Raw genomic sequence first — 12,795 nt, forward strand, 5'->3', positions numbered from 1 at the left:
AAGCACACTCCTCACTTGTATTATTTTTTGTTTTATACTCCTGTTTAATCTTTGTCTGAAGTGTGGGCTTCAGGAATGGTTTCAGTTCTGGGTTATTAGAGCATCCAGGGGCCATAGTTTCAGGGTTCAATTATTTTTTTAAACAATATCTTTTATTGTGTTTTAGGTGAAAGTTTACACAGCAAATTAGATTCCCGTGTCACAACTTTTTTTTAATTGTGCTTCAGGTAAAAGTTTACAGCTCAACCCTTTCGGGAGCAAGAGAGAATGAAGAGAACAGGATACAAGGAAAAGATAAGTCCAAAGGACTAATGAACCAAGCTACCAAGGCCTTCACCAGACTGAGTCCAGTACAGCTAGATGGTGCCCAGCTACCACCACTGACTGCTCTGACTAGGTTCACAACAGAGGGTTCTGGACAGAGCTGGAAAAGGATGTAGAACAAAATTCTAACACACACAAAAAAAGACCAGATTTACTGGCCTGAAAGAGACTAGAGAAACCCCGAGAGTATGGCCCCCAGACACCCTTTTAGCTCAGTGGTGAAGTCACTTCTGAGGTTCACCATTCAGCCAGGGATTGGACAGCCCCATAAAACAAAACGAGACTAATGAGACACAGCCATCTAGGGACAAGGACTAGAAGGCAGAAGGGGACAGGAAAGCTGGTGATAGGGAACCCAAGGTTGAGTAAGGACAGTGTTGACATGTAGTGGGGTTGTTAACCATTGTCATAAGGCAATATGTGTACTAACTGCTTAATGAGAAACTATTTTGTTCTGTAAACCTTCATCTAAAGTGAGAATAGCAGCACAACTGGAAGAATGTAATTGATGTCACTGAATTGTGCATGTAGAAATTTTTGAAATGGTGTATCTTTGGCTATGTATATTTTCACAAAAAAAAAAAAAAAAAAGGTCGAGAAGGAAGAGTGTTGACATATCGTGGGGTTGTTAACCAATGTCGTAAAGCAATATGTGTACTGACTGTTTAATGAGAAACTATTTGTTCTGTAAACCTTCACCTAAAGTACAATAAAAAAAAAGTTTACAGCTCAAGTTAATTTCTCATATAAAAATTTATACACATATTTTTATGTGACTCTGGTTGCAATCCCTATAACACACTCCCCTTTTCCTCCCCAGATTTCTTGTGTCCATTCAATCAGTTCCTGTCCCTTTCTGCCTTCTCATCCTGTCTCTGGACAGGAGTTGCCCTTTCGGTCTCCTATATCTGCTTGAACTAAGAAGCACACTCTTCACAAGTATTATTTTATGTTGTATAGTCCAGTCTAATCTTTGTCTGAAGAGTGGGCTTTGGGAATGGTTTTAGTTCTGGGTTAACAGGGTGTCTGGGAGCTATGGTTTCAGGGGTTCCTCCAGTCTCAGATCATTAAGTATGGTCCCCTTTAACAATTTTTATACAAATTGTTCCATGCTATTGGTTATAGTTACAATGTGTCAACATTCTCATTATTTCCATTCTATTTCCACTGATACAGCTTCCATTCCCCACCCTGCCTTCTCATCTTTGCTCTTGGGTAAATGTTGACCATTTGGTCTCATATAGTTAATACAACAGTTTTTCGTGTGTTGATCTTATACTCTGACACTTTGCTGACTCCTTTTATTACATCCAGTAGTTTTCTTGTGGATTCTTTGGAATTCTCTATGTATAGGATCATGCCATCTGCGAATACAAAGTTTTACTTCCTCCTTTCCAATTTGGGTACCATTTACTTCCCTTTCTTGCCTTAGTGCTCTAGCTAGGACTTTGAGTACAATTTTAAATAAAAGTGGTGATAGTGGGCCTCCTTGTCTCATTCCCATTGTCAGGGGAAGGCTCTCAGTCTTTCTCTATTGAGAATAATGTTGGCAGTTGGTTTTGCATATATTCCCTTAATTATGTTGAGGAATTTCCCTTCTATTCTTATTTTGCTGAGTTTTTATCAGGAAAGGGTGTTGGATTTTATCAAATGCCTTTTATGCATCAATTGAGGTGATCTTTTTTCTTGGTTTTAGTTATTCAGTGAATTACATTAATTGATTTTCTAATGCTGAACTACACTTGTATTCCTAGTATGAATCCCACCTGATCAAGATGTATGATTTTTTTTTTTTTGATATGCTATTGAATTCTGTTGGCTAGAATTTTGTTGAGAATTTTTGCATCTCTATTTATGAAGGATATTGGTCTGTAATTTTCTTTTTTTGTGGTGTCTTTACCTGGCTTTGGTATTAGGGTGATGCTAGCTTCATAGAATGAGTTGGAGAGTATTCCTTCCTTTTCTATGTTTTGGAAGAGTTTGAGTAAAATTGGTGTCAGTTCTTCTCTTAATGTTTGGTAAAATTCCCCATTGAAACTATCTGGGCCAGGGATCTTTTTTTTTTTTTTTTTAACAATGTCTGTCTTGGTCATCTAGTGCTGCTGTAACAGATATACCACAAGTGGATAGCTTTAACAAAGAGAAGTTTAGTTTCTCACAGTCCAGTAGGCTAGAAGTCCAAATTCAGGGCACCAGCTCCAGGGGAAGGTTGTCTCTCTCTGTGAGCTCTGGAGGAAGGTCCTTGTGATGCATCAGTCTTCCCTTGGTCTGGGTGCATCTCAGCGCAGGAACCTCAGGTTCAAAGGACGTGCTCTGCTCCCGGCACTGCTTTCTTGGGTGGTAAGAGGTCCCCATGTCTCTCTGCTCGCTTCTCTCTTTTATATCTAAAAGGGATTGGTTTAAGACACTATCTAATCTTGTAGATTTCATCAATATAACTGCCGCTAATCCATCTTATTACATCATAGTGATAGGATTTACCACACATAGAGAAATCACCTCAGACTACAAAATGGTAGACAATCATACAATACTGGGAATCATGACCTAGCCAAGTTGACAGATAATTCTGGAGGACAAAATTCAATCCATGACAAGGTCTTCAATCTCTTCTTTTGTTATGAGGCTGTTTAGATTTTCTACCTATACTTGTGTTAGTTTAAGTAGGTAATGTGTTTCTAGAAATTTGTCCATTTCTTCAAGGTTTTCAAATTTGCTCGAATACAATTTTTCATTGTATTCTGTTATGATTTTATCTCAGTTGGATCTGTTGTAATGTCTCCAGTTTCAATCCTTGTTTTGGTTATGTGCATCTTCTCATTTTTTTCCTTTGTCAGTTTGGCCAGTGGTTTATCTATTTTATTGGTCCTTTCAAAGAACCAACTTCTAGTTTTGTTGATAGTTTTTCTGTTTTTTATTTCATCTTTTTCTGCTCTAATCATTATTGCCTTTCTCCTGGTGGCCTTAGTCTTCTTTTGCTCTTTCTGTTCTATTTGCTTGAGTTGTGAGGTTTTAAGTTATTGATTTTAACTTTTCTTTTTTAATGTATGCATTTAATTCTATAAACTTCCCTCTGAGCACAGCTCTTGCTGCATCCCATAGATTTCAGTATATTGTGTTTTCATTCTTATTTGATTCTAAGTGTTTTTTTAATTTCACTTTTGATTTCTTCTATGATCCAATAGTATTTTAGTAATGTGTTATTTGTTGTTGTTGTTGATGTTAGGTGCCATCGAGTCAGCTCCAACTCACAGTGACCCTATGCAGAACAGAATGAAACACTGCCTGGTCCTGCACCATCCTCACAATTGTTGCTGTGCTTGAGTCCATTGTTGCAGCCACTGTGTCAATCCATCTCGTCGAGAGTTTTCCTCTTTTTCACTGACCCTCTACTTTACCAAACAAAATGTTGCCCTTTCCATGATGGCAGTGGTCCAATGTAATGTGTTATTTACTTCCATGTATTTATTCTCCTTGTTCTTCCTATTACTGATTTCTAGTTTAATACCATTACGGTCAGAGGAAATGTTTTGTGTACTTTTAATCTTTTTAAATTTACTGAGGCTTGCTTTTTGGTCTAAGATATGGTCTATTCTGGAGAATGTTCTGTATGTGTTAAAGAAGAATGTGTATTGTTCTGTTGTCAGGTGGTGTGTTCTATGTATGTCTGGGAGGTCCAGTTGTTTGACTGTGTCATTTAGGTCTTCTGTATCTTTGTTGATTTTCTTTCTAGTTGTTCTGTCCATCGTCAAATGTGGTGTGTTAAAATCTCTTACTATTATTGTAAATCTATTACTCTCTTCAATTCTGTTAAAATCTGTTTTATAAATTTTAGAGCTCTGGCATTGGGTGCTGTCTTAGGCTGGGTTCTCTAGAGAAGCAAAACCAGTAAATTATATATATACATATATATAGAGAGAAATATTTATACCAAGGAAATAGCTCACGCAGTTTTTAGAGGATGTAACATCCCAAGTCCATGGGGCAGAAAAGAGGATTCTCCTGATTCACATAGCCGCAGGTGCTGGTGAACCCAGGATTGGTGGACTGGAGAGCAGGGCTCCTGCAGGCTGTGAAAATCGATGAATCTCAAGATCGGCAAGCAAGACCACAGGTAAGCTGCTAGCTCAAGTCCCAAGAACTGGAGGTCAGATGAAAGGAGCCAGCTGCAGGACCTAGAACAAGCAAAAGCCCTGGCAAGGTGAGCAGGAAGAGGTAGGTGGTTTAGGACAGAGAGATGAATGCTGGAGTGGGGGGTGCAGTGAGCCACCACAGGCCCCCCCGCCACCATTACCACAGTAGATCCCATCATAGGGGTGATCATGTATCAAATCTCAATAGGGAAGTGATCACAACATTATACAACTGCCAAAACACTGAGAATCATGGCCCAGCCAAGCTGACACACAGTTTTAACCATCACTGTCCACCCCTTGTAAACTTGGTGCCTGTACACATCTCCTTAAACCATACACAGTCTCTGAATAAAGACAATTATAAAGTCATACTTGGGCCTAACATGATACAACAAACATACATACAACTGAAAATACAATAGCCCTGTTTACATCTTATATTTTATAAGTGATAAGAACAAAAATATTTGATGCACACAAAGTGGAAATACTCATAACAACTACAGTCCTTGATTCTGCAACTGGTCACATGGTTTTAACTGGTATTTAGAATTACCTTCTTCCACAACCCATTCCGTATTCCCTTTGCCCTCAGCAAGCACCTCAGCTGGTCATGGTTCTTTGCCTGGTGGGGTGACCCAAACCTTCATTCCTGAAGGGTCTGGGCCATTAGTAGTCACGTCAGAATTGGGTTGCTGTAATTTTCAATTTACTTTAATCTCAGGGCATTATAGTACTAAGAGATGCCCTAAGGGATCTCCTGCATTCCAGATATACTCTCCTTTACCTCCATTATGTAATATCAATCCAATTTCCTCTTGGTAATCAATCACACCAGCCAGAATGGTAACTTCCTTCTTCGCCTGTTGATCCAGAGGCATAAGGGCCCAAAGTGGCCAGGTGGCATTCTTAAGCTTCTAGTTCAATGGAATCAGTGATGTGTCTCCAGGTGGGAGCATTCCTCCCTTTGGAACTAAGACCTCTAGACCTGCAAAGCATAAGGCCGTGGGGACAGGGAAGCAAAAATCTTGTGAGTGGGTTACTAGGAGTAATAGTGAGTGGTGCCACTCCCATTTCCACCCCTTGATTCTTGGACCCATGAATCCTGGCTATGGGAGATACAGCAACATATACGGGATGCTGGTTTAGAGCATATACAGCCTCCTGGAGAACATTGCCCCAACCATGCAAGATACTGCCACCTAGCTGGCACCATAATTGTGTCTTTAAGAGGCCATTCCATTCTCTATCAAGCCAGCTGCTTCAGGATGATGGGGAACATGGTAAGACCAGTGAATTCCATGAGCATGGGTCCACTTCTGCACTTCTTTTTCTGTGATGTGAGTCCCTTGATCCAAGACAATGCTGTGTGGGATACCATGATGGTGGATAAGGCATTCTGTAAGTCCATGGATGGTAGTTTTGGCAGAAGCATTGCATGTGGGGAAGGCAAATCCATATCCAGACTAATTGTCTATTCCACTAAGAACAAAATGCTGCCCTTTCCATGATGGAGGTGGTCCAATGTAATCAACTTGCCACCAGGTTGCTGGTTGATCACCTCGAGGGATGGTGCCATATCAGGTACTCAATGTTGATCTCTGCTGCTGGCAGATTGGCACTCGGTAGTGGCTGCAGCCAAGTCAGCCTTAGTGAGTGAAAGTCCATGTTGCAGGGCCCATGTGCAACCTCCATCCCTGCCACCATGGCCACTTTGTTCATGAGCCTATTGACCAATGATGGGAGTAGCTGGGGAAAGAGAATGAGTGGTTTCCACAGAACACGTCATCCTATCCATTTGATTGTTAAAATCATCCTCTGCTGAGGTCACCCTTTAGTTAGCATTCATATGAGACACAAATATCTTCACTTCTTTGGCCCATTCAGAGAGGTCTATTCACATACCTCTTCCCCATAAATCCTTGTCTCCAATCTTCCAATCATGTTCCTTCCAAGTCCCTGACCATCCAGCCAAACCATTGGCCACAGCCCATGAATCAGTATACAATTGTACATCTGGCCATTTCTCCTTCCAAGCAAAGTGAACAACCAGTTGCACTGCTCGAAGTCCTTCCCATTGGGGAGATTTCTCTTCACCATTGTCCTTCAGGGAGGTCCCAGAAAGGGCCTGTAGTGCTGCCACTGTCCACTTTCTAGTGGTACCTGCATATGTCACAGAACCGTCTGTAAACCAGGAATGAGTTTTCTCTTCCTCAGTTTACTGATCATAAGGAACTCCCCATGAGGCCATAGGAGCAGACTGGGATAGGGCAGATAATGTGACAGGAATGGAGATCATGGGCATTTGGGCCACTTCCTCATGCAACTTAGTTGTGCCTTCAGTTCCTGCTTGGGCCTGATCTTGTGTATACCACTTCCATTTAATGGTGGAGTGCTGCTGTGCACATCCGAATTTATGACTCTGTGGGTCAGACAACACCCAGTTCATGGTGGGTAGCTCAGGCTGCATGGTGACTTCGTGTCTCATGGTTAAGTGTTCAGTCTCTACTAATGCCTAGTACAAGCTGAAGGCTGTTTCTCAAAAGGAGAGTAGTTATCTACAGAGAATAGCAGGGCTTTGCTCCAAAATCCTAAGGGCCTGCACTGTGATTTACCAACAGAGGCCTGCCAAAGACTCCAAACAGCATCTCTATCTGCCACTGGCACTTCAAGCACCATTGGATCAGCTGGATCATATGGCCAAAGTGACACAGCGGCTTGACAGCAGGCTGAAACCTGTTTCAGAGCCTTCTTTTGTTCTGGCACCCACTCAAAACTAGCAGCTTTTCAAGTCACTTGATAAATAGGCTGGAGTAGCACACTCAGATGAGGAATATGCTGCCTCCAAAACCCAAAAAGGCTCACTAGGCATTGTGCCTCCTTTTCAGTTGTGTGAGGAGCCAGATGCAATAACTTATCCTTCCCTTTAGAAGGAATATCTCGACATGCCCCACACCACTGGACCCTTAGAAATTTCACTGAGGTGGAAGGTGCCTAAATTTTTGTGGGATTAATTTCCCAACCTCTAGCATGCAAATGTTTTACCAATAAGTCCACAGTCACCGACACTTCTTCCTTACTAGGTCCAATCAGCACAATGTCATCAATGTAATGGACCAGTGTGATGTCTTGTGGAAGGGAAAGGCGATCAAGGTCCCTGCGAACTAAATTATGACTTAGGGCTGGAGAGTTGATGTAGCCCTGAGGTAGGCAGATGATAGTGTATTGCTGGCCTTGCCAGCTAAAGGCAAACTGCTTCTGATGGTCCCTCAAAACAGGTATGGAGAAAAAGGCATTAGCCAGATCAATAGCTGCATACCAGGTACCAGGAGATGTATTAATTTGCTCAAGCAATGAGACTACATCTGGAACAGCAGCTGCAACTGGATTCACCACCTGGTTAAGTTTTCTATAATTCATTGTCATTCTCAAGATCCATTTGTTTTTTGCACAGGCCAAATAGACGAGTTGAATGGGATGTGGTGAGAATCACCACCCCTGTATCCCTCAAGTCCTTGATGGTGGCAGTAGTCTCTGCAACCCCTCCGGTAATGTGGTATTGCTTTTGGTTTACTATTTTCCTAGGTAGGGGCAGTTCTAATGGCTTCCACTTGGCTTTTCCTACCATAATCGCCCTTACTCCATTTGTCAGGGATCCAGTGAGGAGGTTCTGCCAGTTGCTGAGTATATCCATTCCAATTATGCGTTCTGGAACTGGGGAAATCACTACAGGATGGTTTCAGGTACCCACTGGACCTACTGTGAGACTGACATGAGCTAAGACTCCATTAATAACCTGACCTCCATATGCCTGTACTCTGACTGGTGGCCCAGAGTGGTGTTTTGGGTCTCCTGGAATTAGTGTCAGTTCAGAGCCAGTATCCAGTAATTCATGAAAAGTCTGATTATTTCCTTTTCTCCAATGAACAGTCACTCTCATAAAAGGCCATATATCCCTTTGGGGAAGGCTGGGAGAAAGATTAACAGTATAAGTTTTGGCAATGTACTGAAGTCCTTCCTCAAGGGGAGCTGGCCTCTCCTTCAATCATGGGGTTGTGGGTGTGTAAACTTGCTGAAATCTGGGAATTGATTGAGGGGCCGTGACTCTCTATTCTGGCAATTCAAGTTAGACTGCTGTTCACTTGACCTAGAAATCATCTGCTTGTACAGATCAAGTAAATATTTAGTAGATTTCCTATCTATTTCACTCCTAGGGATACCATGACTAAGTAGCCAATGCCATAAGTCCATACGAGTCAAACTATTCTGATTACTGCTTTGACTCTGCTGTCCATTACAGTAACCATGCCCACCTTGTCTTTGTTGATTGAGTGCCTCCAATTGGTCCCTACCACCACTGGGTCCAATCAGCCCCATTGTAGTTAGGTGTCTTAATTCAGTTAGGGCAGTTTCCACTGTCAAATCTGGCTTACATAAAATACTAATGACAGCAGTCTTCAAGGATGCTGTGGCTCCCTTTACAAATTTGTTCCTCACCGTTGTAAAAGGTGTGTCTTCTGGGCACTCCATGTGTGGGTCTGTGGGTCTAACCTGATAAATCCACTCTAGCATGCCAATTTCCCTAAGCCTTTGGATACTTTCTTATACACTATACCAAGGCAGGTCTGGTACTTCAGCTTCACTTAGTGTAGACCACCACACAATCTATGCTTCGGCAACCCAACCAAATAAACTATTAGATCCTCTTGTAACTTCTCAAGCTGAAATACTGAATGAACAATCTGTGCTTAGTGAGCCCATATCAATAAACTCAGACTTATCCATCTTTATGTTCCTTGCACCATTATCCTACACCTTTAATAGCCATTCCCACACATATTCCCCAGGTTTCTGTTTGTACATATTAGAAAAGTCAAGCAGTTCTTTCATAGTTAGCGTACCTCCTCCTGGGTTATACTTTGTACTTCACCTTTTGGGGCTCACTGGGACTTAAGTCTAGTTATAGGTATAGCAGCCAAAATCAGTGTGGAAATACTTTGAGAACATTCAGCAGTGTCTTCTAAAGTATCTGCCTCAGGTGATGTCCCAGGCAATGACTCAGACAAAGGCACTTTAGATGCAGCTATGTTAATCTCATCAGGTGGGAGTGCAGTGGCTAATGGTTCTGTTGGCAGGAGTGATTCAATGGAATTTAGAGGCTCAATGTCTTCAGCTCGCTGATTACCTGCCCATATGTCCCCATCCTAGGTTTCAGGATCCCAGTTCTTCCCAATCAATGCCCTCACTTTAACTTCAGACAGCTCTCGAGGTTGGCAGTTGAGTTAGCATTGGAATTTATTCACTCTTACAATAAGACTCTGGATTTGGTTTTTGGCAATATCAGCTCTGTTACTACAAAAAATAAGGCTTTCTTTCAAGGCACAAGTGGAAATTTTGAGGTCATTTATGCGGCACTTGAGCTTTGACTCTGAATCCCTGAGTCCATCTCTTTCATTCACCAGTTTGTCTAGCGAAAGTAGGACCAACCCACCAGCTTCCTTATACTCCTCATTATGAGAAAATTGTAGAAAAGTATCATCCATGCAATCACCCAGAGTCTCGTCTTTCACCAACACCTGATCTATTGTTAGTGATATTTTGCATGTTTGAATTGCCACCTCACACCATGGATTAGCAGTGCCCTGTTTACTACTAGAAGCAGAGTCATCAACATCTTTAAGACTAACCTAAGAAACAATTTAGAAAATTCATCCTGCCTTTTTTTTTTTTTTCTCTAGAGCCACTGTAAGTTCTAAATGTCTTAGGCTGGCTTCTCTAGAGAAGCAAAACCAATAAAGTGTAGAGACAGAGATTTGTATCAAGGAAATGGCTCACGCGGTTTTTAGAGGCTGTAACATTCCAAGGCTGTGGGGCAGGAAAGAGGATTCTCCTGATTCACGGAGCAGCAGGGCCTGGTGAACACAAGATTGGCAGGCCACAGAGCAGGGCTATAGTAGGCTGTGAAGATTGACGAATCTCAAGATCAGCAGGCAAGACCACAGGTAAGCTGCTAGCTCAAGTCCGAAGAACTGAAGGTCAGACGAACAGGAGCCAGCTTCAGGATCCAGAGCAAGCAAAAGCCTTGGCATGTTGAGCAGGAAGAACTAGGTGGCAGAGGGCAGAGAGATATAAGCTGGGGGGAGGGGACAGTGACCCACCGTAGGCCCTGCCCTTGCCAGTACCACAGCAGATCCCATCATGGGGGTGATCATGTAACAAATCTCAACAGGGAAGTGATCACAACATTATACAACTGCCAAAACACTGAGAATCATGGAATAGCCAAGTTGGCACACAATCTTAACCATCACAGGTGCATAAATATTTACAATTGTTATGTGTTTTTGGTGAATTGATCCTTTAATCAGTATATAGTGTCCTTTTCGGTCTCTTATAATGATTTTTGACTTGAAGTATATTTTGTCAGAGATTAATATTGCCCCTCCAGCTCTCTTTTGATCACTGTTTGCTTGGTGTATTTTTTTTCCATCCTTTGATTCCTAACCTGTTTATGTCTTTGTGTCTAAGTTGTGTCTCTTGTAGACAACATATCTATGGGTCATTTTTTAAAACCCATTCTTCCACTCTCTGCCTCTTGACTGGTGCATTTAATCCGTTTACATTCAGTGTGATAGTTGATAGATACGGATTTACTGCTGCCATTTTGTTAAACTTTTTTATGGTGTTGTTTCTTTATTCATCTTTCTGTGTTGAGTTCTTTTTGTATATGAATTTTCCTTTCATCTGTTTTTTTTTTGTGTGTGTGTGTTTACTGAGTCTTTTTTACTTTCTTCTTTGTTTTGGTGAGTATATTACTCTTCTTTGTGGTTACCCTAATGTTCACATTTAGCATCCTAAATTTAAAACAGTCTGTTATAGCTTGAGGAGACCTTGACTTCCTCTCCATTTGGAAATTCTATCACTACACTATCCATTCCCTTTTGCTTTGAAGTTGTCATTGTTTACATCTTTCTGTCTCTGGTTTCCTTTAATCATCAGTTTTGTAGGTTTATTTTACTTTTTTGAAGTCTTTAGCTGTCTTGGTATTTGGGTGATGCTCTCATGTGTTTTTATTTCAGATTGTTCTCTGATGTCATTGGCTTTCTATCTGAAGGACCCCCTTTAATATTTCTTGTAGGGCTAGTCTGGTGTTACAAATTCCCTTAATTTCTGCTTGTCTGGGAATGTCCCAATTTTGCCCTCATTTTTGAAAGACAATTTTGCTGGTTATATGATTCTTGGTTAGCAGTTCTTTTCCTTCAGGGCTTTGTATATGTCATCCCATTGTATTCTTGCCTGCATAGTTTCTGATGACAAATCAGTGCTTAGTCTTTTGAGGCCCGTTTGTAGGTGATATTTCACTTTTCTTGAGCTGCTGTCAAAATTCTTTCTCTTTGTTTCTAGAAACTTTGATTATAATATGTCTTGATGAATTTCTTTTGGTGTCTATCCTGTGTGGGGTTCATAAGCTTCTTAAATGGAAATCTCAAATCTCATATTTGGGAAGTTTTCTGCCATTATGTCTTTAAAAATTCTCTCTATACTCTATTTTGACTCTTCCCCTTCTAAGATTCCTAACATAATTCTCTTGATGGTGCCCCACGTAACCCTTAGGCTTTCTTCATTTTTCTTCCATCTTTTTTTGGCTTGTTCCTCAAACAAATTAGTATCAAGGGATTTGTCCTTTATGTCGCTGCTTCTTTCTTCCACTGATTCAATTATACTTCTGTGCCCTTCGGTAGAGTTGCTTATTTCTGATATTTTATTGCTGAGCTTCTGAATTTTTAGTTGTTGTTTTTATATGGTTTCTATTTCTCAATTGAGTTTGTTATTTTTTTCTTGTATTGTTTTCCTAAATTATTCTGTGGTTTTTTGTTTGTTTGTTTTTCCTGTTTTCCTTGATCTCTTTGAGGAACCTAAATATTAGTCTTTTGAATTCCTTGTCAGGTAGTTCCATTATCAGTTCTTCCTCAGAAAGGTTTTCCATCCCTTTAGTTTGTTCATCAGCATAAGCCTTCGTGTCCTGTTTCTTCATATGATTTGTAATTCACTGCTGTCCTTTGAGGCATTAAGCTATTTTGTTTATGTATCTTTATTGATTCTATGTTTATTTGCCTTTTTGTGTCGATTTGCTTTTGTTTTGGCATATCTGGAGCTTAGCTTTTTCTCTTTCTCCTTATATTGTCTACCTTCCTTCGTATAATTTTAATTGATGTCATTTTGTAGTATTGATCTCTGTATGGCTATGACGCTGTCAGTTGATTGGTCTATGAATGGGTTTGGTACTGTCATTTGACTGGGTATGCTTTCTTCTCATTGGTAGGCATGGTGGGTC

This window comes from Trichechus manatus, unplaced genomic scaffold (assembly GCF_000243295.1).
Source record: "Trichechus manatus latirostris isolate Lorelei unplaced genomic scaffold, TriManLat1.0 scaffold00179, whole genome shotgun sequence".
Lineage (NCBI taxonomy): Eukaryota > Metazoa > Chordata > Mammalia > Sirenia > Trichechidae > Trichechus > Trichechus manatus.